Genomic DNA, 26,949 nt, shown 5'->3' with positions numbered 1-26,949 from the left:
TTGGGGAATAATCCAAACACAGCACCACTTCTCAGAATTTCATGTCCATACCGAAGTGTCACATTGTGCACTATAATAATAATAATAATAATAAGTGTTACTTCATAAAAGGCCATGTTCAAACAAGCACACACATGATTGAGCATGTGCCTTAACATATGACACACACACTCCACAACTACATCTTCTTTTGCACAAGGGAATTGCATTCAAAGGTCCTCAATACTTATCAAGTTATTTGTAATAGAATTATTGTGGGTCAAACACAGTTCTGGAACTTTATGAATAATAATAATATGAAACACATGTGTCTGGATGGACTATTCCAACAAAAAGGGAAGTATTGTTAATGTGGATTTACATTTATCAAGGGCATTGTTTGGATTTGATTAAAACATATTCTGGTAGCCATACCCATTTTTTAATTAGCAGTTCTATGAAATAAATTTGATTTTTATTTTAATTGGTGGGAAGCTAGTTATTGAAGAAGAATTGTGAATGCACACACTTGGGGAATAATCCAAACACAGCACCACTTCTCAGAATTTCATGTCCATACCGAAGTGTCACATTGTGCACTATAATAATAATAATAATAATAAATAAATAAATCTTGGTTAGCTCTGGTGGAGTCGTCATCCTTCGCCGTTTCCTGCCTCTGGCTGGGTCGGCATAGAAGTCAAGCCTCTCCATTTTTTTTCCTGGTCTACCACCACTCCTCTCTTTCCACGGTGTTCTAATGTTGTCCTCTTCTCCTAACACACTCCACTGTCTGCTGTTTCCACCGACTGGTGTAGTAACATGCTAAAAGATGTCACATGTTACTGAGACAACTGCAATTCCAGCCATCCTCAAGGGGTTACAGGTGCTGGGGTAGCAGTTGTTTCAGCTGGCCACTAAATCTCTATAATTGATTGATTTTGATTTCTTGTTTTAAGTCAAATTTAAGCACAGAAAGGCTAATCGGGATTCAGGGCCGGCAGAAGGGGGAAGGGAACCATGCCACAACCTAGAGCAGCAAATTTTCGGGCAGCAAAATTGGAAGAGAAGAAAAAGTAAGCCTATTGAAAAATTTGATGTATAATATTACTTTATAAAACTTGTTCAAAATGGGTTCAATAATAAGTAGATTTGAAAGTTTTTGTATAATTTCCTATCTTATCGCTGATAAGTGCTTCTAAATGTAATAAATGTAATAAACGTAACAACAGCGCAGGGTCCACCCACTCATCTAGTCTGTCCCGGCTTCCCTTCCTTCGCCTTGCCTATTTCACCATCCAAAGATAGGCAGGCAATGCTGTACAGGTCCAAAATCGAAAGAAGAAGCAGTTTCGATGATGAAACTATTGAAGATCAACAAACATGGTACAAAGTTGATTTTTTATTAAGCAGTTTTGGCACCCAAATTCTTGCTACTAATGATATAAAATGTAATTTAGTGTCGCACTTGGTTCTTAATGTAGTATTGCAATAGTGTAACAGGTCCCATTATTTTTTTATAGTTTGATGTTTTAATTAGAAATATATTGATTTTCGATTTCCCATTGCTGCATAATGATGAGGGAGGAGGTGTTTGAAAGGAAGCTGCATCTGCCGCAACCACCCAAGGTGGCAAAATACTAGTGCTGGCCCTGACGGGATTAAACTTAAAGCAGTTTAAAGTAGGATCGAAACCACTGCCACGTGCCTTCACCGGATATTGAAGCTGGGACCTCTTGCTTGCAAGGCAACGATATTACCACTATGGCAGTGGGTAGGCCCTAAATCTCTATTATCAAAGCAACATTGAAGTAAATTATAGAATTATACATTGTGGACAAACAATTTCAAATACCCCACTCACTATACTGTAATATTACAAATGCTTTGTAATATCTATACTTTTACTAGAATAATTTACTAAAATGGAGAGTAATCACGGAACAGATTACTAGGTTCATACCTATTTTTCTTGCTACATCCTAGATGCATGCAATTCAGAGATCTTCGCATTCCATGTACACAGCACCCTTCTATTGAAATTGTACAGGGCCTAAATTGCCTAAATGAACTATAAATACTTACAAGCCCTATTTTGACCTGTAAAATGCCTTTTAAACCTTTTGCTTAACTTTAACAAATAACTTTTAGTAAGAACTACCCTTAATTTCCACCACAAAGGCTTGAAACTCTTGAACGAATCCAAGTGGCAAAAGAAGCAAAGCAACAGCAAGAGGTGTCAATGTTTCCTCTGTGCAAAATTTTTGCCATCTTGTCTTGAACACCTAACCCACATTCAGTAGACCACTTAATATGAACAACTGACAATCCAAATGTTGCCAAGTGCATCCTATAACTTCCTCATTGACACAGTGTAGGTGATTACAAATTTAAAGACTACAAATTTGAAACAACTTAAATTCCAATCCTCGTATAATTAATGATAAAAATAATTATATCACAAGAAAAATTTGATGCACAGACAGATTAATCTAACTATTATTTCATAAGAATAATTCTGCACATGCATATGTTTAAAAAATAAAAATCCTAATTTTGCTCCCCCTTTTTCAGGAGAGATTCGTAAAACTGAAAAAGTGCATCTCAGTTAAAAAAACAAACAAATTTTAGTGTTAACCCAGTACTGAGAGGTGTATTGATTGATTGGTTTGGTGTTTTAAGTCCACTATATGCACAGTAAGGCAAATCGAGACTGCACCTACAGCTTAAAGTGGAATATGAACCACTATGTGTCTCCACCGAGTATCAAACCTGGGACCCCTTGAATTACAAAGCGACAGTGATCGGAACGCTACATTTTAAAAGTAGCTTCGCTACAGCTACAGCTACTCTTCCAAAATGTAGCTTCGCTACAGCTACAGCTACTTTGCCAAAAAATAGCTCGCTACGCTACTCGCTACTTCGCTACTTTTTGCGCTACTTCTGCATAAAAAAATGAAAACAACCATATGGGTATTAAAAAAATCCCCTTCTACTGGTAAATAGATTCTGTTATTTATTATCATGATTCCAGTCATTCGATAATTTTGATAGCAATGTTACTTCAGTTACTTATTTTTACAATAGTTTTTGAGAATACCATACCTATGCAAGTGGCAAATCAATTCAAATTTGATATATGAATATTGCAATTAGGGTGTTACCCAAATTAATTATTACAACTATACACAAATAAAATTTTGTAGGATTACGTATTTATGTTCACATCAACATATTTTTCTTGAGAATAAATATTTCATTTTTTATGGACCGATATGAAGTCAGCATTTTGAATGAAAAGTGCCTGGAGCCCTTTGACTACAAAAGGGCCCCAGGTTCGATACCCAGCAGAGGCACATAGTGGTTAGGATCCAGTCTCGATCAGATTACCTATGCTTAAAATGGACTCAAAACAAAAACTAGGAAAGATGCCAAGTTGTGAGGATGAGATCCTCCTGTCCTCCATTCCCCACACTGCTCATCATTGATCATTCTTCCTCGTTCTCACAATTAGCCGAAAGTGGCAGAAAGCAACTATAGATAAGAGAATAATTAAATAAACCATTCATCCTCATTGTCATGATTGAGAGAAGTGGAAGAATAGATGAGGAGGTAAACAGAAGAGGACAAATGAATGGTGGTGGACTATATCAAAGCGTTCGAAGAATAATATGGAATAGGGATGTACCTATGAAATGCAAGAAGGTAATATGTAACATACTATGTGCCAATAATTACGTATGGAGCAGAGACTTGGACAATGACATAGAGAGACAAAGAAAAGATGCAGGCAGTGGAGGTTAAATTTCTAAGGAGTCTTTTGAGGAAGACTAGAAGGGATAGAATAAGAAATGAGGAGATGCAACAGACAGTAGGTGTAGTGAAGCTTCAGGACAGGATAGATCAGGCACAGATGAGATGGTTCGGACACATGAAGAGGATGGATGCAGAAAGACTGCCAGCAATAAATTACAATGCACAAGGAGTGGGAATAAGGCCAAGGGGGGAGACCAAGATGTCGGTGGAAAGAGCAGATAGTGGAGAGTGTTAGGAGACAAGATTGGAACATCTTGGAAAGAGAGGAGTTGTGAAAGACCAGGAAAAAATGGAGAGGCAGGAAACAGCGAAGGATGATGATGTCATGATTAGCAAAAGTTGCAGAAAAGTGACGCAAAAGTAGGAGAAATACATAAATTTGAAAATTCTGTATACGTATTAACTAAAGAAAATTGTCGTTTCTGCAGGAAAGTCAATAACTCGTACATACTTTTTGCAATATGATAAAATTATTGAGGAAACTGTCGTATAAACCTGAGTTCTGAACGTATTGTAATTTTAAAATTTGTGAACAAATAATATCCCGAAAATAATTGTAATTCCAGAAACTCTATCATTCTTGTAACAATAACTTCTTGCTGGTGAGATCCTATATACTGACAATGATCAATGCTGTTAACGTACTGAGCCATTTATTGCTGGCACTATTCCCTTGTCAGTGCAGTGGATATTCCATTGCTCGTTTTTGCACTGCAAGTTGTGTCTTACACAGCAATTAATGACATTTTGGTGTATCTTACACCGTGAATATCCACAGGATTTGTTCCGGGGGTGACGCAAACGAGGCACTTTTTTCCAGTGGTGCAGCAAACGAGGCAAAATAGCGATGCAGCTAAAAAAAACGTAGCTGTTAGCAGGAATATATTCATATATGCCTTTTAGTTATCTGGATATCTGAATTCTTCAGATACTAATTAAATAAATTATGCAGATATCTATAATCTACAATCTAGATAATCTGTATCTCCACGTAATAGAATGTCTTTATGAACCTCCTGCAAAATTAAGGGTTATTGTCGATTTTTTCTGACACTGTTGCCACATTCAAAATTCACCTCAAAATGCCGAGAAAAATGTAGCTGTAGCGAAATTTTCGCTACAACTACAGGAATTTTGTAGCTTCGCTACCGCTACAACTACAATTTTCAAAATGTAGCGTCGCTACAGCTACAGCTACAAACTTTGTAGCTAGCTACAGTAGCGACGCTACAAGTAGCTCGCTACTTCTGACCACTGCAAAGCGACGTATTGAGAGGTGTAATATGGACGTTGGTGAACACCAGAAAACAGGGTGATGGGAATTATGAGTGTCACCCAATCAAAAGTTGCTTCGTAAGCTGTGATCCCAAAGAATGGCTTAAGAGAAACAAAATTTTCTTCAATTAACATTAAGTTTTGGCCTGAATGTACTGACATGGGAAGCAATGTAGTTGTAAACTAGCATTCATGCTCCTACGTGACAATCTTTTAGATCAGATATCTGAACCTCTCTGCAGTTCTCCTTCTGACATCTTGAGGAATATATCCAAGGACCAACTTAAAACAAAAAGAGAGGGCACGGAAGCAATTACTTCAACATAATGTTAAGCTTCTCATGGATATATAGGCTTGTACCAGCAGTTGCTCCTCATCACATTCTGAATATCTAACTCTAAATTTGATATGTTACTTAAGAATATCACTTACATTGAGAAATGAGAAATCCTACATCAACGATGAACTTTGCAATACAGTTGCCTGTGGTTTCTGTTTAGTAGAAGCACAAAGACCAGGATGATCACCTGAAGAAAATAAAAATAAGATTTAACTTGACACATTCTGTAGTAGTAAATCTCAAATTGTTCACAGAGTAATATAACTATAGTAAGATAATTTAATTCACTTACAACTCATGCTTCTTCTCAGTGTTTACTTTATGAAGTGTGTTGACTTGACCCCCTGCTGTGTCCTAATTAATTTTTTTACAATATTTGAAATTTCTATAATACAACCAATTGATAGGACCTCACACTGGAAGGATGCCCAATAGAATCTGGTGTGAATATTCTTTGGTTATGTCTCCTTCATCTAGTCATCACTCACTCTGATTGTCATAGCCAAACTAGCAACATTAAATATACAACAAAAGTAGGGTTGAGCCGATGCACCTATTTTGGCTGATATCAGTGGTATTGGTTGGAATTCATCTACAGATACCAGCCGATGCTTTTTTGACATATTGATCTTTCACGAAGTCCTCAAAAATACCATGCCACACTTTTGCGGATTGTAATTATCTTGGAAATGATGCAAAATTGAAACTTTCTTTTTATTTTCCAAAAATTCTGCATGCACAGGGTTAATGTCTAAATAAGCAGTTCATTATTAAAGTAAATCATATTGAATTACTTGGTTACATACATTAATTGAGAAGGTGAATGAATGTTCTGCAAGAATCATTTACAATTTTGCTTTGGCTGTTCTCGGAATCGGTAAATTTTATATCAGTAATTTATCAGTACTGGGAAATACTTCATATCAGTTCACTTTCTGAATCAAATTAAACTAAGAATCCCTGTGCACATATAATTAAGGACTACGGTTACAGATATTTGTCTGAATTAACTTTTTCCAACTGTATTTCAGTGCACAAAATAACATTCCAAACACCATATATAGAATAAATATTTTCACATCTTTGAAAAAGAGAAATTTACAAATGGACACAATATCAATTAATCTGTAATGGAAAATTAACATATACTACAATCCTATGTCTTCAAAGCAGCTTGTGTGAAGAAAATCAACAGGTAGGAGCATATTCTAGCCCTTCAGATGTACTTCAATGTGACTCATCGACCAATTAGGTAATTTTCCCTGAGAATTTTAGCTTTTCAAATTCCCTGTGATTTCCAGGTTTTCCCAGGTGTGTGGGAAACCTGATGTAAAACTGTTTTTTAAATTACATAACATCTTCATATTTTAATATTCTAATGCAATTCTTGAATATTCTAAAGCAAATTTCTTGGTAAATTCATGCAAATAATTGGAGAAGAACACTGTATTTACACACACACACATACATTGATCAATATTTTGAACAGTTCTATACCTGGTGGAGGCACACTGAACAGTTGTTCGGATCCCACTTTAAACTGTAGGTCCAGTCCCAATTAGGTTATTTGTGCATAAAGTGGACTTAAAACATCAACTCAAACTTGACATTTTGAACACCTATTGCAATTTTCAATTATTGGCAACTGTTCAGCCCTACAAAAAAGCACTAAAAAAATAAGAAACAAGCTTGAAAGAATATAAAAAATTCCATGGAAGCTAGCATCCTCACCTCCCTTTGATTTGTAATAGGTTTCATGCTTTTCTTCTTTTATTAATATGCACAGTGACTCAAGCCATGGTTTCAAATGTTATCCAAAACACTGGAATCAAAATTAGGACTCACTGATTACAAGGTTCTGTGTCAAACATTTGCCTTACACATTTTTTCACATAATAGCTACTAATAGATGCCATTTGCATGATGTAATTAATAAATACAATAATATTAATTGTATGATAGTTAATTAAAAGTAAATATTTATTTGTAACCAAAAACATAAATTTCCTTCTTTGGGGGGGGGGGGGGGTGTCACCCTGTGGCAGAGTGATTAGCACATTGCGCTATGACACAAGGGGTTCAAATCACAGCCTGAGCATGGGTGTTTGGGGATGTTCATTCATCATGTCTTCACTCTTCGCAATTAGCCAGTGGCACAAAAGCAAAGTAAAATAAACTAAATCAAAAACCCTTTTTTCTTGCCTAAATTTCCTGCTATCCATAGAATATCAATCTCGAATTTTTTTTCTCCGTGCTGTAAATATCAAATTTCTATTAGGTCCCCCACCTGAAATATAGGGGCTCAAATTTTGAAAAAATGAAAAACTAACATTTTCAAAGAGCTATAACTAAAAGAGGAAAATGTCAGTTTTGGACTTAAATTTCAGCAATTTGCATTTGAAATTGTGAAAAAAAGGCACAGGCACAGTAAGGCTAATTGGGACTGGACCTACAGTTTAAAGTGGAACCTGAACCATTATGTGCCTCTACCGGGTATCGAACCTGGGACCTCTTGATTACAAGGCGACAAGGCTACCACTTTGCCATTTGGATAGGCCCACTTCTCCAATGTATTCAACATTCCTAACAATATTATGTACTCTCATATTAGTCGTAATTTGTGAGTGTTTTAGGGCCATTTGTCAAAAATATAACTGTATGCCAGTGGAAACAATGGTTCATACATTGAATACTGCAACCTGTGATATTTTTATTATGAAAAATATTACCTGATTTTTAAATATTATGCTGAACATGCATTGATTACGCTGTGTAACAATTTTCATTGTGGTAAAACCTGGGGTTTCCTATCATATAATTAACCGAAGTAGAGTGTTTATTCATCACAAAATATTACTTTCTTTACAGATTTCTCTACTTTCCAAGCAAGTAAAAATGGCAATACAATAATTCTCTGTTAGGACTGTCCTTCTCCTCTCCAACAATACCTAAGTCATCACAATACTCCCCATCATTTCTGAGATATGGCATATTTTGTGTCATATGTTGCATTCATTCGCCCACCAAATTTCCGAAAATCTTCAAAATTTCAAAAATTTGTGACTTTCATCATATTTGTTGGACAAGTCTAATATTACATATTTGTCATATTGGATCAAGTATCTATCAGTAAAAAAAATGAAGCAAATCCATGATTATGAAGTAACCTGCTCTGGGTGATTTCATGTGGAATGGCCTACATACAAACGGTAACGTATAAAAGATACTTTAGGCGTTTAGAAGAAACAATTTACAGATTTCAGAAAACAGTTTTTACAAGGTCTGGTTGACAATATAACAGCAAGACTTTATGATTGTAGTGAATTCATATAATGCTGTGAAGTACAAGTGGTCACAAAGTGAAAATGGAATTGATTTTGTATGGTGACAACAAAATTAAAATGCTGTGTGACTTTGAGGAAATTACAACTTCTGACTCAGATAATATACTTTCACTTACAATATACGTAGGAGTTTCGAGAGTACAAGTGGAACAACAATAAGAAGTTGGGTAATGAGCAGGAAACAACTTTTAACGATAAATGCTGTTGTTCCCAGTGATGTGCAGTGACGTCGACACCTGGGGTAGCAATGAGTGGCATGCCCAAGGGGGTCAACCCCCCCCCATTTAGGGCCCAGTATTCCTATAAAAAAAAGAACGTCAAAGGTGGGAAAGCTTCTAAAAAGTTACATGTAACTCCTCTTTCGAAAATAAAAAAAAAAATATTTGATTAGACTACTAAGCCAGAAATCCCAGGTTCGAATCATCCCGGCCTGTGTACGGGTGTTCCTTGCGTGTGTTGCTTCATCAATTTTATCATATCATCTTCGCAATTAGTCAAACGTGGCAGAAAAGCGAAGTATAATAAACCAAATCAAACAATCAATCAATGATTTTATTTTTGTTATTTAGAGTCGCTTTTTGCCACATTTAATTAATCACGATGATGATACGATAAAATTGATGAAGGGACACACAAAGAACAACCATACCCAGGTTGGGGTTCAAACCTGGGACCCATACTGTCGTAGCTCACTGTGATAACCACTCCCCCATGGGCATCTGCCAACAACAAAGATGAGAGAAAAGCGCTAACCATTCGAATACGTGGGTACCGGTAAAGCAAACTGAATTTTTCCTCAGTGGTATCTTTCAATTGTAAATGTTTTATGCTCTTTGGAAAAAAAATGCATTGCTTGATTTCCCTAATTCCTCCATCTGACGATGTCGTTACTCAAGGATCCGGGTTCGAGCCCTGGCCTGTGTGTTTCTCTTGTATCCACCCTTCACCCGTCATGGCAGAAATTAGGTATAGAGATGGAAGAGCAACGTTGACTGCAGAGTACAATACATAGGAACAAGAATTCATGATCATCATGGATTCGAATCCCGGAGATAGACTGGGGTAATATAAACTACGATCTTTCAACCATTGCAGCAGGGGGCAAGGGAGGTAGAGGCAGAAATCTTCCCCTTCCTTTCTGGCGGTCGTTTCTACCTGAAACTGGTGAGGCGGAGGAAAACCCAGCTAGGTGTGTCAATTAATGGTCCGGTCATCAAAGATTTCCCTGACGAAAAGTATGCAGCATTGTGAATTGGGCAATTGACCAACCTCACTGAGCCGACGCAACAAGAGTTCATTGCATTCCAGCAGGCTGTTTTCCACTTAAATATGATGCTGATATTTTACATGCATAAAAATATTCACATAACACATGTACGAAGTAGGTTAGATGCCCATTAAGTTTGACCTAAGAGAATATAAATATGGACATTAAGTTTGACCTAGGAGAATATAAATGTTGTCAAGTTTTCTAAGTGTTACTGGTTCAATAGCTCTTTTTGTGCATCAGGTTAGGCTTTTCTTAATGTACATGTTTCTAAATTGCATGTAAATTTTATCATAAGATTCACTGATTTGGGTTAGAATCATTGGCAAAGTGTGACACTTTTACGTAGTCATTACAAGACTTGCAAAACGTCATGGTAAATCTTTCAACCAGGGGAAGAGGGGGGGGGATGGGGGCAATATTTCTCCATGGTAAATGCCACGGTCATGGGATATGTTATGCAATTCATATTCTAATATCAGTGATAATATTGATTGATTTGGTTTATTTTACTTCACTTTTGTGCCACTTTTGGCTAATTTGCGAAGGTGGGGATGATATGATGAATGTACACTCACAAATATCCATGCCCAGGTTAGGATTCGAACCCAGGACAGTGTTGGGAATAGCAGACACTCGGACAAGTTTCATCTTGAAACTCAAGAAATCCTGCTGTGGTTGTAAATATTGTTACATGCCAGAACGGCAAACACAATCAAGTCGCAAGATGAAGTAGTTCACGGGAGTGACAATAGATGTTAGTGCGCTGCAGTAAGAGGGCGGAAACAGATTGTAGAGATAAGAAGAGAAGAAAGATGATTGTATATATAATAATAATTAGGAAGCAGTGTTGCTAATGGAGCAGATAGAAAAATCGCTGCAGTGCGCCAATGCACAGCTGTTACGCACAACAAGAAAATTAGAGAATTCAGGTCTATCTAACGTTGAGTTTTAAGCGTCATGCATTATACCAGGACTAGGATAAATATGTACTAACAAGTGGCTTTGCATGTAGCTACATACACATGGACTAAATATTCGCAAAATATAGACTAACACATACGTAAAATTACCAAAAATGCTGCAAAGAAGACTTCTTCATAGTGATTCCTTATTTGAGTGATTTCAAACAAAATAAACAATTTACTATTTTCCATTGCATTAATGCACTGGTAGCATTCTAACTGTTCACTCCCAAAACCCGACTACACTGGTATCGAACTCTAACGGCAGATAATACACGACCGACACTCCTACTGCTTTGTGAACTAATAACATGTGAACATGTTAAACTGCGACAATTGGACCACAACACTCCTCCTCAAGCAGTATTATTGCCTCTCTGTGATCGGCGACAGTCATTGTTGTACATTTACAAAGGATGCCGATTTCCACAACAATAACAAGTACATATACTGCCACTAGACGATAAGCTGCATGGCAATTTTAACACAGAAAACAATATGCATTGCATTAAGCAGCAAAAATGACAGCCTCCTCTATGCAATTTCTACAAGTACATGTGACGGAGCCGAGAGTTGAAATACTCATGGACAGTGGTGCAACCACGGTGGTTGGGCTTCCAATCCAACAAAACTCACAGTCACTTTACCGACCTTTCTCCTTCCATGACAGAAATAGTGCTTCATTATTACAGTTGGCAACACTAGTTACTAGCTAGCCAATGAACATGCACTGTATAAAAGAAGCAACCATTTCGTCATGCTATATTGTCACATTACCGTCCCTGCCGATTGGTGTGAACCGCAAGCTGGAGCGCTATTCAATTGTCTTCGATGATGTTTGCGCGAGTGTGCCCAGCACTGGAATGACAATATGGCAACAATGGCGAAGGTTGGCGAGCAGCGTAGAACACGTGATGCTAATAAGAGAAAGGATGACGAAATGAAAATTGGTATCTGTGCAACGGCAAAGATATGTGTGATGCACTCTATCGCACTATGATAAATGCTTGAATGGGTATGGTGAATATGTGGAAAAGTAGAGTAAGGTGTGTAGTTTCTGTACCATAATTGTTTCCACACATCATTTGTCGTTTGTTTTACATGAAAAAGTTCCTTTTTTCTGGATGCCCCTCGTATGACATTGTATAACACATGTATTTATCTATTTACATCATAAGCCTCCCCAATGGCGCAGTGGTAGTGCCATTGCCTTGTAATCAAGGGATCCCATGTTCGATACCTGGTGGAGGCACATAGCCACTCTAAACTGTAGGACTGGCCTCGATTAGCCTTACTGTGCATAAAGTGGACTTAAAACACCAAATCAATCAATCAATCAATCTATCTATTTACATTATAACATACTTGCGAGTGAACAAAATCAACAAGAAGTTACCATGATAACAACAATAAAAAAATACGACCATTAGGCCATGTCCTAGGGTTTGTAATTATAAATATTTGTATAAAGCGAATGTAAAGTTGAAATTAAAGAATTCCGGCAAACTTTCAACACAATCGCATCATGACACATGCAAAGTAGGAGTAAGAAGACTTCTCGAACAGTCTGTATTATACCCTGTCGAAACGAGAGATAGGAGGGGAAGAGATTTGGTATTTTAAGTCCACTTTATGCACGGTAAGGCACAGTAAGGCATGCCATTTCACACACTCAGACTTGAAATACATCTACAAATACAAGTCACAAATGTTCTGGGATACACTAATGTACGAAAAATTGTTAATTGTACAAGAACTTCAAACTCAAATTTACATAATGAACTTCAAGATTATCTTGGAATAATCTTCCATCTGTCAGATAGATTGTTCTGCAAAGGACACTAAGAAAGTAAACGGATTGAAGGAATCTGCTTTATTTTTCCACTCAGTTTTCTTTTCCTTCCTCGATGAAAATAAAACTTCAACTGTGAAAAACTTACCTCAGTGCATTTAAATATGTATAAATTCAATGTGATTTGAATAAATAAAAGGTTCAATTTTTCAAGTCTAACGGAGAGAAGTTCACTGAGAATTCCCGGAGTCAATAATTCATGCACAATTCCCAGATTTCAAAAAATTCCCAGTGAGTAGTCACTCCGAATTAATACAAGGGTGCTGAGAAGTTCGTGGCTCGACCATCTTACCAAACAATTGGAAGGAAAGTCATATTATGTCTTACAAGTTCATATCCTTGTATGTAGTTCAAGTACCAAAAGTCCGAGGCCGTGTCCGAAAGGTGGTTGAAGCGAGCATACTTCGAGAATGGTCTTGCAGTGTGGCCTTCAAGTCGTGGACTGGAAGTGAAGATCTTTCGAACTGCACTTTGACTGCAATGCCAAATACGATCGGTCATATAACCGTGGACATATTGGTATTCACATTTTAAACACTTTGTTTTTCACCACAGAAATCACATAGCATTTGCAAATGTACTTATACATACATTCCCACACATTAGAAGAACTACAACAAACAACTTGCTGGCTTTCTACCTCCGCGATTTCAAACAAATTAACAACAAGTCCGCTTGTCACGTGACCAAGCCTGCAACCTTGGCGTCCTCTGCACTGTGGTCTTGATACCTCGTGACCTTGACACTTTCGAACTGTACTAGGTGATGTCACTTCCGCCAAGACCATACTCCAAGTATGTACTTTGTACCTTTCAGACAGAGCCAGAGTATTAATCGAAGCCTTCCTTTTTTTATATAAAGTCTTGCGAAGTGAGCTTGAATGCTCAGCAAGCGAGATTTGCGAACACAGAAACCAGGGCTGTGATGTTTCCATTCCTATAGATTAAAGTCAAATGAGTGAATTATTAATATTATAATTATTATTGTAATATTACTTAGAGAATATTTTGGAATAGGTTGGAACCCACACAATCCTTATTTGCCCCCCCCCCCTCCCAGATCCCACAGTGGAGGGACCAGGGAATTAACGACTGAAAAATGGAGAAAGGTTCTCTGGAGAAAAAAAAAAACTACTTTTTAATCACCTTCTTAACATTAGCCGTGCTCTTGATGTATGCTGAAATTTCCCCAAACTGTTGTTAATTATTTATAAAAAAATGTATCCTAACATCAAATGCATAGTTGTAATAGAGCAATCAGTGCATTTCGTACATTATGCTATGGAATTGTCCTAACATACGGGAAAATTCCCAAATTCTTTTAGAATCCTCGTATTCAGGCTAAATTTCATCAATATTGGAAAAAATTGGGCCTCTCCGATGACGTAGTGTTGATGCTCTCGCCCTGCAATTAGGGGGTCCCGCGTTCGAACCAGTGAGCAAAATTTACCTTTCACAGGTACAAAATTTTATGTTTTCAACCAAATTTTTCCTCACCCAAAAATAATAATAATAATAAATAAAATGTGGGTACAAAAAGTACGTTATTATTACCATTGACTTTTTAGAAAACACAAATTTACAGAAATACTATGATTAACTGAATCAAGGAAATTAGGAGGAAATGACAAAAAAATAAAAAGATTAATAATTTTAAGTTGTACACTTGTTAAAATAATATGCGAAAATTTTTGAAGGTAACTGTAAATATTAGGTTAAAAATACCTGTATTATTACAATAATTTTCGAATTAGATATGGGAAGTTAGTTATTTGTTGCAAGTCAAATTACAACAATAATTATAGTGCATTTTGGGGGGGAATAAATGATGCGACGAAAGAAGTGGAAAATAGACCCAATCTAATATAAGAGTCTGATATCTTGAAATTTGATACTTTTAACATTATTTTCTGTGCTAGATCTTGCTTACCTCCGGCAGACTTTTAACCTTTCCGGTTGTTAGTCCTCCTTGTTAAACGACAATAACAGTATTTTTTAAAGTTTTTTCGAAGAGCTGGTCTCTTCCAATGTCTGTGAGGTGGCTTTTAGTTTTTCTGACTTTTTAATGTGTTGTGTTAGTCTTGTGCAGGTCTTTTTACAATCTTGCACTTTTAATGTTTCCCAAGGGGCTTTTCACACCCCTTGTTTTAATCTCTTAAGTCAGAATTTTAGGTAAGTGGATATTTCCCCGAATATATTGAAGGGTGCAAAATGGCCTGAAGTGCCGACGCACCCAATCATTTTAATTAATTAATTCATATTATTTTCTCTTTTTCGATTTTCCATTTAAATTCTCCAATCCCCATTAGCCTAGTCACTTACCTAGGAAAGGTCGTGCCCCGCTAACCGTCCTACAAATATCTAATTTATTTAGCGTATAGTGATAATTAACATCACTTCATTAGCAGGATTAAAACATATTGTATAAGTTGGAAAAAACTCAGAAAATCATCTTCAGGGCTTCAATACCCAATTGCTTGATTTTAGATGGCAGCTGCTGATGAGGGGTGACCCTCCCAAATAAAATTCTATTACGGGCCTGCCTATCTGAGCATAAAACATTATAAGTTTAACAAAAGCTGGAAGACACTGGAATTTAAATTCCAACAATTACGTTTGCAACAATGTTCATAGAGGGAAATGCAACATCGAAACAAAGTATTTTTGAATATCATTGCTATGGTTAGCTTTGGTTTCAGTGTGATATGAAGCAAAAAAAAATCAACAGCTTTACATTAAGAAATATGTTGCAAGAAATCTTGACCTGTAACGATGAGAGTTCAATAACTTTATTATTAAGTCATTTAGGAATAATACAGTATAATAGTGTGTTTAGGAATGCCAGATAGTTGGTAAGTTAGTTTACAGATTATGCAAATAGATTAACTTTTGAGAGCACCCTAGCAAGTTAACTTACTCTTCGCTCCCTCCACAAATACGAAAGAACATTCAATTTATAGAAGTATTCAATCTTAGGCAATGAAACAGTATTAAATTAGCTTATCGTTATGTTGTGAACATAAGACATGTCTACAAAAAGTAAGATATGAAACAAGCACTTTCAAAACATGAAAATAAAGAACATTAATGGAACATATATTTCCTACAAGTAAACTTCTCCTACTAAGATATATAAATCGAAAAGAAGTTGCTTTATTTGAGTATAATTTATGCAAAATATCCCTTCCGCCATCTGCCGATTTTAAAAATAAGCCTCTGCCAAACACACAGGTATATGGAAAATTAAGAAGATGAGGATGATCACATTATGAATGGACACTCGTAAAGAACATGGATGCTCAGGTCAGGAATTGAATCTAGGACACCTGGCATCATAGCGGTTTGTGCTAAACACTCCACCACGGAGATCGGCCGAAAAATCTTTGGGAAGCATGGCATATATACAGGGTGGTCCAAAAGTGCAGAACTGCCCGAATAAAACCAAAATGCATGCGGTTATTGAGATTTTATATGTGTACATGTAGTTTGGGGATGGGGGAAAACCTACCAAACCGCTTTTGAAATATGGTCGCGATCTTGAAACCTGCCATAGAGAGAAACAATGGGAGGGTTCAACTTTCAGCAGGCCAAGGATAGAAAAAAATAATATAAACAGTTAATAATAACAATAATGATTATATTTGAATAGGGGTTACTAATTATAATAATAATAATAATTATTATTATTATTATTAAACAGTTAACAATTAAACAATCTCCTCGTATAGTCTATAGGCTATTAATGTGCACCTATGAGCAACAACTTCATTACTTATTGTAGGAGTGCATTCATATTTTTATTTTCAACTTTCGAAAAATCTATCCCAATATGCCTCAATTTTCTCCTCTTGTGACTACATACAATTAATTATTGCCAATATAGTTTCTCCATAAATTATGAAACATGCTTAGGCTATGAAGAAAATAACATTGTTGCAATTGAAGAATATGTGACCAACCATTATAAACAAACCATAAATAAAATATTAAAAAATGTTGCAAGTAATATGATGAAATGATTAATTATTGATTTGATTATGTAATTAATGCAAAATGTTTATTACACGAGTGGGAGGGACTTGGACCCGATAAACCCTCCCCTTATATGTCCAACCCAGGGACTCAAATCCGGCAAACTAGGGTGGCGTCACGTTTCGACGCTAAGGGGACTCGATAATCGGGATTTTATCATGAATATGTGATCAACCACGCAGCACAGGTTTACAATTGCCGCCAATGTAGAGGCTTTGTAATTGATACAGAGTTAGGATATTTGCCCTTTTACATGCAAGTCAATATACTCCGTAGACGTTTGATGTTTGTATTAGTTTGCTTTTTAAGAGCTGATGAAAATTCCATGACAGTATCTGAAAGACATGTACTTACCTAACATCCAATATAAACAAGAAGGACCACAGAAAAGAGTCTAGTGTAAAAGGGGACCAAGAAGCTAAAAAGGGGACAGAGTCCGATCTTGCTCTTCATGTCAATCAACAGAGTACGAATAGGCACACTGACACAGACACCTCTAATTTCGAAAAAGACTTCTGTCATAAATCATACTAAACTAAAATTCAAGTAATCACACTTGAACTACGCTTTACATCCAAGATACTTTAGAGCCACTCTTCCATCATCCCTCATCCCTCAAATTCCTTTACTAAATCTTACTATTTATATTTTATCAACAACCCATCTCAACTAGAAATAATAAAAATCACAAATTATACTAGATGACCACCAGTCACCACACATTTTAATTGGAAGGTTTGTTACTGCCATTTAGCCCCCCACCCCCTCCCCCCTTTCAAAGCCAAAACATTTATTTTTTCCCTTCTTCTTCTTGCAATCTTCCTTCTTTTCGATCTTCTTCAACGAGATTTCCCGGAAAGTGCCGAAAGGCAGAAACTGGTTTTGCAACACATACTAAAGGCCAGTCCATGAAAATAGGTGGCTGGGCAGAATTGCGCTGGTGCAATATAAGGAAAAAGCAAAGCCAGAGCGGGACAAAAGTACTTGGTTCCCGGGCACCGTGTGGCAACGTCAACCAGGCTGCGTTACTTACTTCGAGCATCAGACCGACCTCTCACCGGGTCCCTTTTGTGTCGTCCCTGACCATTCGAGCAAATACTGTCAGTTTGTATCACATGGATTACAAAGACCAACTCTACAATGAGATATTTCATTCTCTTAAATCTCCGAACACGGGGTTGTGCTCCAACGTGGCAACAGCACAAACTTCTGCCACCTGCCTAATTCAGTGACGTGCGGTGACGTCGACACTTGGGGTAGCAGTCAGTGGCATGCTCAATAGGGGGGGGGGGGGTTGGTGTGGGTCATACCCCTCCTCCCTTTAGGACCAGTATTCCTACAAAAAAGAAGAATATCAGTAACAGGAAAATATTGCAAAATTATGAATGAGTACTAGAAAAAAGTACACGTAACTCCCACCCACATTCGAAAATAAATAACTATTTGATTTGACTCTAAGCCAGAGATCCAGGGTTCGAATCTCGGATTGGCCATTTGTATTCTTTGTGTGTGTGTCCTTTCATCAATTTTGTCGTACCAAAGGTGGCGGAAAAGCGAAGTAAAATAAACCAAATTGAAAAATCAATCAATGATTTGATTTCATTTTTGTTACTTAGCGTCGCTTTTTTGTCACATTTGGTTAATTGCGAAGATGATACGATGAAATTGATGAAGCGACGAGCTCAGGGAACGCCCATGCCCGGGTCGGGGTTCGAACCCGGAACTCCTGGTGTCGTAGTGCGCTGTGATAACCACTTCCGCACGCTTGGTTCATTTGGTGACAGGTAACAAAACACAACACACTTTTTTATAGTTTCTTCAATGATATTCATTTGACTTTTCGAGTTCTGAGATACATTTTTCATTCCAAATTATTTCATTATTCACTGCAACACATAGGACAAGAATGCACATCATCACGGGTTCGAATCCTGGCCTGGATTGTTCATATAAGGTCCATTCAACAATTTCATCATATCATCACTCAATCCTCATTTTCGCGATAACCAAATATGGCAGAAAAGCGAAGTAATATAAACCAAACCAACAACAACATGAATACGCGTTCTCTTGCCCAAATAAATACATCCGTATTTATGACTGTTAGAGACCAAGAGTAGTATATTTAAATAAAACACTACTAAAACGAGAGTCAGAGAGAGCCTGAGCACATATTTGTAATTTAATCATTATATATTTCATATTTGGAAAAGAAAAAAAGAAAGAAAGCATAACATTATTGTCTGCACATAACACGTTCCCATTTCATAAATAATAAAACTACATCCCATATTATACATACGCACATATTGTACAACGTGTAAATACAGAGAACATAAGTACTGCAGAAAATTTTACCCTGTGTTCTTTATAGGATTTACAAAAAATTATGAGAAACAAATCCCCTATCTGTCCTATAGGAGATAGACTAGGGGACCTGAAAGCCTGGGCTTTCAACCATTGCAGCGGGGGGCGTGGGGGCAAGGGAAGTAGAGGTAGAAATCTTCCTTTTCCTTGGGCCGGCCGTTTCTACCTGGAAACTGGCCTGGCTGAAGAAGAGCGAGCTAGGGTATCCAGTCAGCTTTGCCCGCGGAGAACACCGATGACGAGAAGAGCGTGGGAAAAAAGGTGTTACAAATGAGCTGTGGTGGCTTTAACAAGACAATAAATATTGTGATTTGAATATAATTCGAGATGTGAGATTGATTGATCTATCTCTGCTAGACTAGCTACTCCTCAGTGCACGTCACTGGCCTAATTTCATGGCCGTACGATTACGTGTGCTTTCAAGTAGTTACAACATGACTAACTGCATGAAGCATGCCACACACAAGGAGGACTCTCTTAAGAGTTCTACTGTACCTGCCTCACAGGTTGTAGGGCCCAAGAGAGGCTGCCATCACGCTGAGTTGGGCCCCACTCAATACGGCGGAGAGCTTTGGGGGCCGTATTGCTATTACTAGCAGTCTATCAATATTGCAACCCCTCTCCCTACCATCAACTTGACAATAGACGCTCAGAGAGCCAGGACAGGTTGGCTCTTTTAAGCTTTTAAAGCTAGCTAATAATTTACATCTGTAAGTTGCATTAACATTGTTACTAGCATAAATGTTTCCAGAAATCTTATAGCACTTTTTGTAGCAGAAGCACACATAATATGTGCAGCGTGAAAGGCATACGAGTTTCGTGGTATTCATTTAATAACAAATAAATTTAAAGAGGAAGAGATGTAATTTACAAGAGGAAATTGTTATTTAATTGACGATATATTGTGTAACCAGACTGAAACTCTTTACGAAACATTATTCCTCTCGGTTGAATAGTTACCGGTTTTTAAATATGTGAAGTGATACTCGACCGCCATTACATTACATCTGCTTCTGATTGGTTGTGCTACGCGAAATAATAAGCAAATGAAATTAGGACTGATTCTATCTGTGGAATGTAACATGCAATATACAGGGAGGTTATTGCAGCATGCCACCGCAATAGCGTCGGCCGCTTGCCGGCCCAGTCATGCAACAGGTGCCGGCAAATTGCGTAACAGATAGCCCGTCACACAAACCGCTTGTTTTGTAATGTTTCCACAATTATAGTTACAATTACAACTTAAATAAGCACGTACCTTGTCGTAAGGATGCTAGAAAAGGTGTCCTCTAAAATACAAATATTTCTGGCACTTTATTTCTGCCCATATCGCTTCTGACAGCAATGACTCATCCAACATAAAGGATTCAATTTTTCATTCTTGTCTTGCCTTCGAATAAACAAAACCGTGACTCTTATTTTGCAGATAACACAAGATTAATCCTTTTGAACACTAGAGTCAGTGGCGTGCCCAAGATTTTCGAGGGGGGAGGTTACGTATACATTATTATGCAAAACGAAAGCGCAGATAAACGAATTATTTAACAGTGTCACTTAATTTTAACGTGTGAATATTTTTGAAGTAAAGTAGCGATCATACACTGTGTGCGTTTTTCTTTCTGAGAGCGCCATTTGAAATAAGCACTTTTCCCCTTTTGCTACTATGGGATAAACTGAATATAAAAGGCTATAACTGCTCAACAACTGCATCTTTTTAAGAAATTTAAATTCTAAATGTAAGAATGAACAAAAAGCAACATTTTATGTAAATTCCGACAATTGTGAGTCCAGGGGGAAACGGGGGCCAAATCCCAAAGTTCTATTTTCCCCGTAATTACGCAAAATTTCTGAACGTCGTAATTTCCATATTTTTTTTTTTTCAAAGTTGCGGCAGGAGCATTACATATCCTCATAGAGTAGTCTTTTGTTGTGCTTCCCTCAAAATTTGGTCCATCCAGTGTCTATAGAGCCGACGCTAGAAGCGAAATTCCTCAGATGTCGCAAGAGCGTCAGCGGCTTATCGGAGTAGTGGTAAGCCGCGAGAAGCCTCTCGATACTACGCGAATGCGACAGCTGTCGGCTACCAGTTGTTTAGACGTGTTCACTTCGGTTTGCGTTTATCAGTACTCGTGTTGTTTATACTGTGTTATTGGTGTGCTATTAAGTGCTAGTGCTTTATCGTGTGTTAATTGTTATTCATTCATTAGTTATGCCGCCAAACAAATATAGCCTTGAACAAAGAGTTTTTATGTACGATACTTACGTGAAAACAAACTCTTGCAGAAAAGTAGTCAGGCGATTCGCAAGAAAATTTCCTGGCAATCCTGTTCCGGACAGACATACTGTTTACAACCTCGTTAAAAGATTACGAGAGACAGGATCTCTTGAACCTAAGAAACGTGTTTCCAGACGACGTGTTCTTACGGAAGAAAAGCTAGACGAAATTGGTGAACGACTTGAACATACTCCAAAAAAATCCCTCCGTCGGCTTGCTCAGGAAACAGGCATTTCAAAATCATCAGCACGAAATGCCAATAAATTACTTAGATTAAAACCCTACAAAATTACAGTGGTTCATGAATTGCAACCGCGCGATCACGCGACTAGAGTTCGATTCTGTAACTGGATGCTGGATAATATTGTTGCTGGCAGAGTAAATCCAGAATTAATCATATTTTCAGACGAAGCTTGGTTCGAATTGAATGGCCGAGTTATTTCACAAAACAATCGCTATTGGAGCGCAGAAAAACCTGACCTTGTGCATGAAGTTCCGCTCCATCCTGCAAAAATTGGTGTGTGGTGTGGTTTGAATGCGCACAGAATAATAGGGCCTATTTTTTATGAAGGTACTATCAATGGTGAAAGGTATCGAAGAGACATACTACAACCTTTTTTTGAACAATTAACGGACATTGAATGCCAGCAGTCATTTTTTCAGCAGGACTCTGCTACTGCTCACACTGCTTATGAATCACTTAATTTTATTGCCGAGATTTTTGAGGACAGAATTATCAGTACTGAGTTGTGGCCCTCTCGTAGCCCCGATCTTACTCCTTGTGATTATTATTTATGGGGAACATTAAAAAACAAAGTGTATCAGAATAACCCGCGTACAATAGAGGATTTAAAAGAAAATATAAGAAGAGAAATTGCCAGAATCACACCTGAGGAGCTTATGGATGTTCAGAGGAATTTCATACGCAGATGCCGGAAATGTATTGGTGTTGAAGGAGGTCATTTTCAACATCATTTATAACACAGAAGGTTAGTGATCATCATTATTATTAGTTTTAAATATAATTTTACACTTTCGGTTTGCTTTATGCGCCGCGATGCTGTCTTCCCTTTCTGTCAACCGAGGATAAAGTAGAGATGTCTAAGAAAGATTAGATGTCTGAAATAAGGTTGTAATTGTAACTGTAATTGTGAAAAGTGGAAACATTACAAAACAAGCGGTTTCTGTTACGGACTATCTGTTACGCAATTTGGCGGCACCTGATGCATGACAAGGCTGGTAAGCAGCCGACGCTCTCGCGGTGTCTAAGAAAGATTACATGTCAAAAATAAAGTGCCAGAAATATTTGTATTTTAGAGGACACCTTTTCCAGCATCCTTACGACAAGGTACGTGCTTATTTAAGTTGTAATTGTAACTATAATTGTGAAAAGTGGAAACATTACAAAACAAGCGGTTTGTGTGACGGGCTATCTGTTACGCAATTTGCCGGCACCTGTTGCATGACTGGGCCGGCAAGCGGCCGACGCTATTGCGGTGGCATGCTGCAATAACCTCCCTGTACTATGGCATCAAAATGCTCTAAGATTTCTTCACTTTACGCAGCAGAATTTGATCATAGAAAAAATGTCAAGAAAAATCCCAGGGAAAATGCTTTCGTCTAAAGCACGTCTCAGGAGAACAGAATTGGCAAAGTAAAAAGAAACTGAATAGAATAATAAGGAAGGCTTGGAAAGAACAATGCCAGTGTCGGGATTCGAATCCAGAATCTTCGGTGGCGAGATCTTGGCCTTCGAGGTCGATGAAGATGTTGATGTGGAAGGAGAATTGGAAAGAAGATTGAAAATACCGAATGATTTGGAAGTAGGGCAAATTCTTGTATGTGTAACATGGTAAAACATACAAAAAAAAATTGAAGGCAGAAAAAAAATGATGAAAGTACTATCAGAAGACTACAGAACAAGTAACTCCAAACGGAAACCAAGTCAGTTCTTATCCGTCGGTTATTTCAATCTGGGAATAGAGGATACATCCTGTTATTCTAGTTTCAAGTGTTGATTCGGAAACATACATCACACAGAATGTGACGTAATGCAAAATAGAGGCACTGCAGCCAATCGACCGGAAGTCGCTGCGAGTGATCATCACGTTGACATGGGAAAATAAATTTGATTCCGTCACCGTGGGGAACGAACGAAGCCGTATGAACGGAAGCCACGTGCAACAATGGTGCTTTCCAAGTCAACATTCGAAGGAAAGTAAACAAGCAAGAAACACTTGAACTATGAGCTATTATGTTTACAGGAACATTTTCCAAAACAGACCGAATGCACCGAAAGCACGTCGAAAGAATATTAGTCCACAGAATATTTACACTGTGGCACTCTCTTCCTCATTCCTCTGCCCATATACATTGCGTTAGAAACTAAAGAACCAAATTTATATATTTTTTTAAAAGCAAAGATTATTTCTACTTGACACGTTCCTGGTCACTTGTTCACCGAGAGAAAGTTGCCTGCGCCATTGTCGTCAGCCAGAGGATTTGTTCTTTCAGATTTTCAACTTAGTGCTATTGGAGAAATGACTGCTGGCTTCATTCCTAGCAGAGGTGGGAGATCAGCAAACCAGTTACGGGGCGACGTGTTGTCAGCACGACGAATCCCCAGTCGTTGTTGCAGGTTTACTATGACCGAGTTACGCTACTCATTCGTAGTTCCCCAACTTCTTCACCATGGTGTGTGATCACCAGTCCAATACACAGGCCGAAAGCAGAGGAGAAAAGTTGTTACGCTTCTTCCCCCTCCTCCCCCCTTCCAAGGAGACTCGAACCTGCACGCGTCCCGCAGTCGGAGCCAAAAACATGACGCGTCAGGTCGATCGGTCAGGGTGCAGGACCATATGCTCTTGTTTTATATACTTAGCATCACTACCATTGTCTACCATAAGGCATATGTTGCACAGGAAGCAGGTTTTCTGCAGACTTGATGAGAGTCGTCTGATTTCTTCGGCACTAGCCGCTTCGGTGACCGAGATCGTTAAGTGGGCAACTTTTGAACTCACTAGTGCAGTTCCCGGGTTAGAGACGAGCCCCTGGCTTGGGAATTTTTTCTAAATGTCCTTTCATCATTTTAACATAACCAATCAAAACTCATCCTCATCGTCGCAATTAGCTTAATGTAGCATAAATGGCACATAAAATATCAAAAGCAAAATGCACGTCAAACTATGGCACACATAAGTTTCCATTCGTGCAGCATGTGGCGCTGTTGCTTCATTGAGCATGCGCAGATGAAATTTCACGCAAGTAGCAGAGTAATTCCACCGGAACTTACTTTCCGAACAGCTTAATATATTTAGTCAACTTTTATGTACTAAAATGAAAATATTCGTACTCGTACCATAGTTTGATCAATGAACAAAATAAACTCATTGAGTCCGTTCAATGGCAATCAGTCAGCACTTATGTCCTTTGTTTTTTTTGCAAGATTCGGTAATTCGCTACACATTACCCGAGATGTTTAATTTATACTGCCAGTATTGGAAACGTTTCGTGAACATTATAAATTAAATTTACGAGAGAAGTTCTTGACTTTCGTATTCAGATCGCTTGTACGAACACAAATGCTTTAGCACAAACTTCTTTCTACCCCTTTTTGCATAATTTACGAGGATAATAACGTCTTTGATACTACTACTACTACTAATAATAATAATGTTAGTCCCGGGTTCAAATCCCAGCTTGGGCATGTATGTTTGCGAGTGTTCATTCATTAATTTCACCATATCATCATTCATCTATGTAAATTAGCCAAAAGTGGCACAAGAAGCGAAGTAAAATAAAGCAAATTAATAATAATGATGATGTTATAATAATAACACTATTATTATTAGCTTTATGATTATTAAAATAATAATAATAATTATTATTATGGTACTACTTTACTATACCTGAGACACCTGGGAATCATTTCTTTCGCCCTTTTTTACATTGCTAACGTACTATATTGCATTCCGGAACACTTATTTAGGTGAAATAATTTAATTTGTTAGGAAAGTAATGTATATTTCTTACATTTACGAGTACTTACTGTTCTTGTTTATTTCCACACACAACATGGCGATAGCTTACCGTTGATCGTTCCTTGAGCCAGAAAAACCATTGACGTTAGCCCAAAAATTCACGATAGCCCCACAAACCATCACGGGGACGAGGTATGCCTACTAGGTTAGGTTAGGCCTGTTAGGTTTGGTTCCATTAGCACTCCTTTCGTTCAATTCAGCATATACGGACAATACGAGAGCGTATTGTGCTTTCATGCAGGAAGCAAATGGCGGCAGCAGCAATAGCGCGTCGGAAATAGATTTTTGTACAAAACCACATGCAATCGCATTAAAATGAATCAAAATTACATTCCCGAACATCAAAAACGCAACAGAAAATGATTTGCGTAAGTACTTTCTCCTGTAAATTTCAAGAAATCTGTCTCAGGTATAGTAAAGTGTTACCCTAATTTTTAACTATTGTAACCTATTGTGACCCTACCTAACCTAACCTTACTGGAAATGGTTTGTGGGGCTATGCGTCAATGGTTGAATTTCAGGTAACACCATTCTCGCATAGCCCCACGAACCATTGACACACAGCCCCACAAACCATTTGCGGAAACGTACATTCTTCAGTTACAAAAATACTTTTTTAAAAAAAAATCTATCAAAAAAACGTGAATACACGTTAAAAAATGATCCGCGAAGCAGATAGGTAAGTACAAATGTCAAAAATTGACGAAACTCAGAAGTTATAGGTTACCGAAAGAGTTTCTGCATATCTCACGAGTAATACACCATTTAAAATAAAAATAATAATAATTCAAAACAGATAAACAACTACAAACTGTAACTACAACAATTGTGCGTTTATTTAATTGACTCTCAGTGCACAATCAACACAAACTGTGCAAGTTTGTTGAAAATTCATATGGCTGTATGATGATAAAGTGCAAGGGCGATGTCTGCATTTCAGAAACTCACAAATGTGACCACTAATGAATTTACAACTGCTATACCACATCACTAATCATTTTGCCAATATTAGTTTAAAAAACTTACTCATTTCGAAACATCTATGAATATTTATTCTGCAACTATACCATAAATGTTGTTCCACATGCTGTTACAAGTAGTAAACAAAACAGTGTTGCTAAGTATTTAACACAAAAAATTCTTACTGGTCACTTAAAATGTTCAAAGCCGTGTAATCATGGTGTAATGACATCTGTTCGTCACGCTCGATATGAAAACGGCGCCCTACGAATGTAATGTCACGAATGAAGATACGGAACGAAGTGCCAAGACGGAGGGAACAAATATTTCTAGATTGTAGATTGAATCGGCAGCTCAAGATAAAAGTGATATTACCGTCACCCCAGTAGCAAGAGCAGGTATAATGAACATTTTTAATGGCTGCTGGAAGTTTCATAC

At 37.6% G+C, this 26,949-nt stretch overlaps 1 protein-coding gene across 1 annotated transcript in view; it reads right to left on the bottom strand.

The window, feature by feature from the left end:
- LOC145980776 (uncharacterized) overlaps positions 1-26,948 on the bottom strand; it is a 32,666-nt gene extending 5,718 nt beyond the window's left edge. The window contains exons 1-2 of the mRNA XM_083113850.1: positions 26,578-26,948; positions 5,503-5,597 (exon numbers count right to left, since the gene is read on the bottom strand). The gene's annotated coding sequence lies outside the window, so the exon portion shown is untranslated. The remainder of the gene's footprint in view (positions 1-5,502; positions 5,598-26,577) is intronic.
- Position 26,949: the final 1 nt, after the last annotated feature.

Source organism: Lepisma saccharinum, chromosome 28 (genome assembly GCF_977018435.1).
Source record: "Lepisma saccharinum chromosome 28, izLepSacc3.1, whole genome shotgun sequence".
Classification (NCBI taxonomy): domain Eukaryota; kingdom Metazoa; phylum Arthropoda; class Insecta; order Zygentoma; family Lepismatidae; genus Lepisma; species Lepisma saccharinum.
Note: the sequence above shows the minus strand (reverse complement) of the source record. Positions and strands in the feature narration are given on the sequence as shown.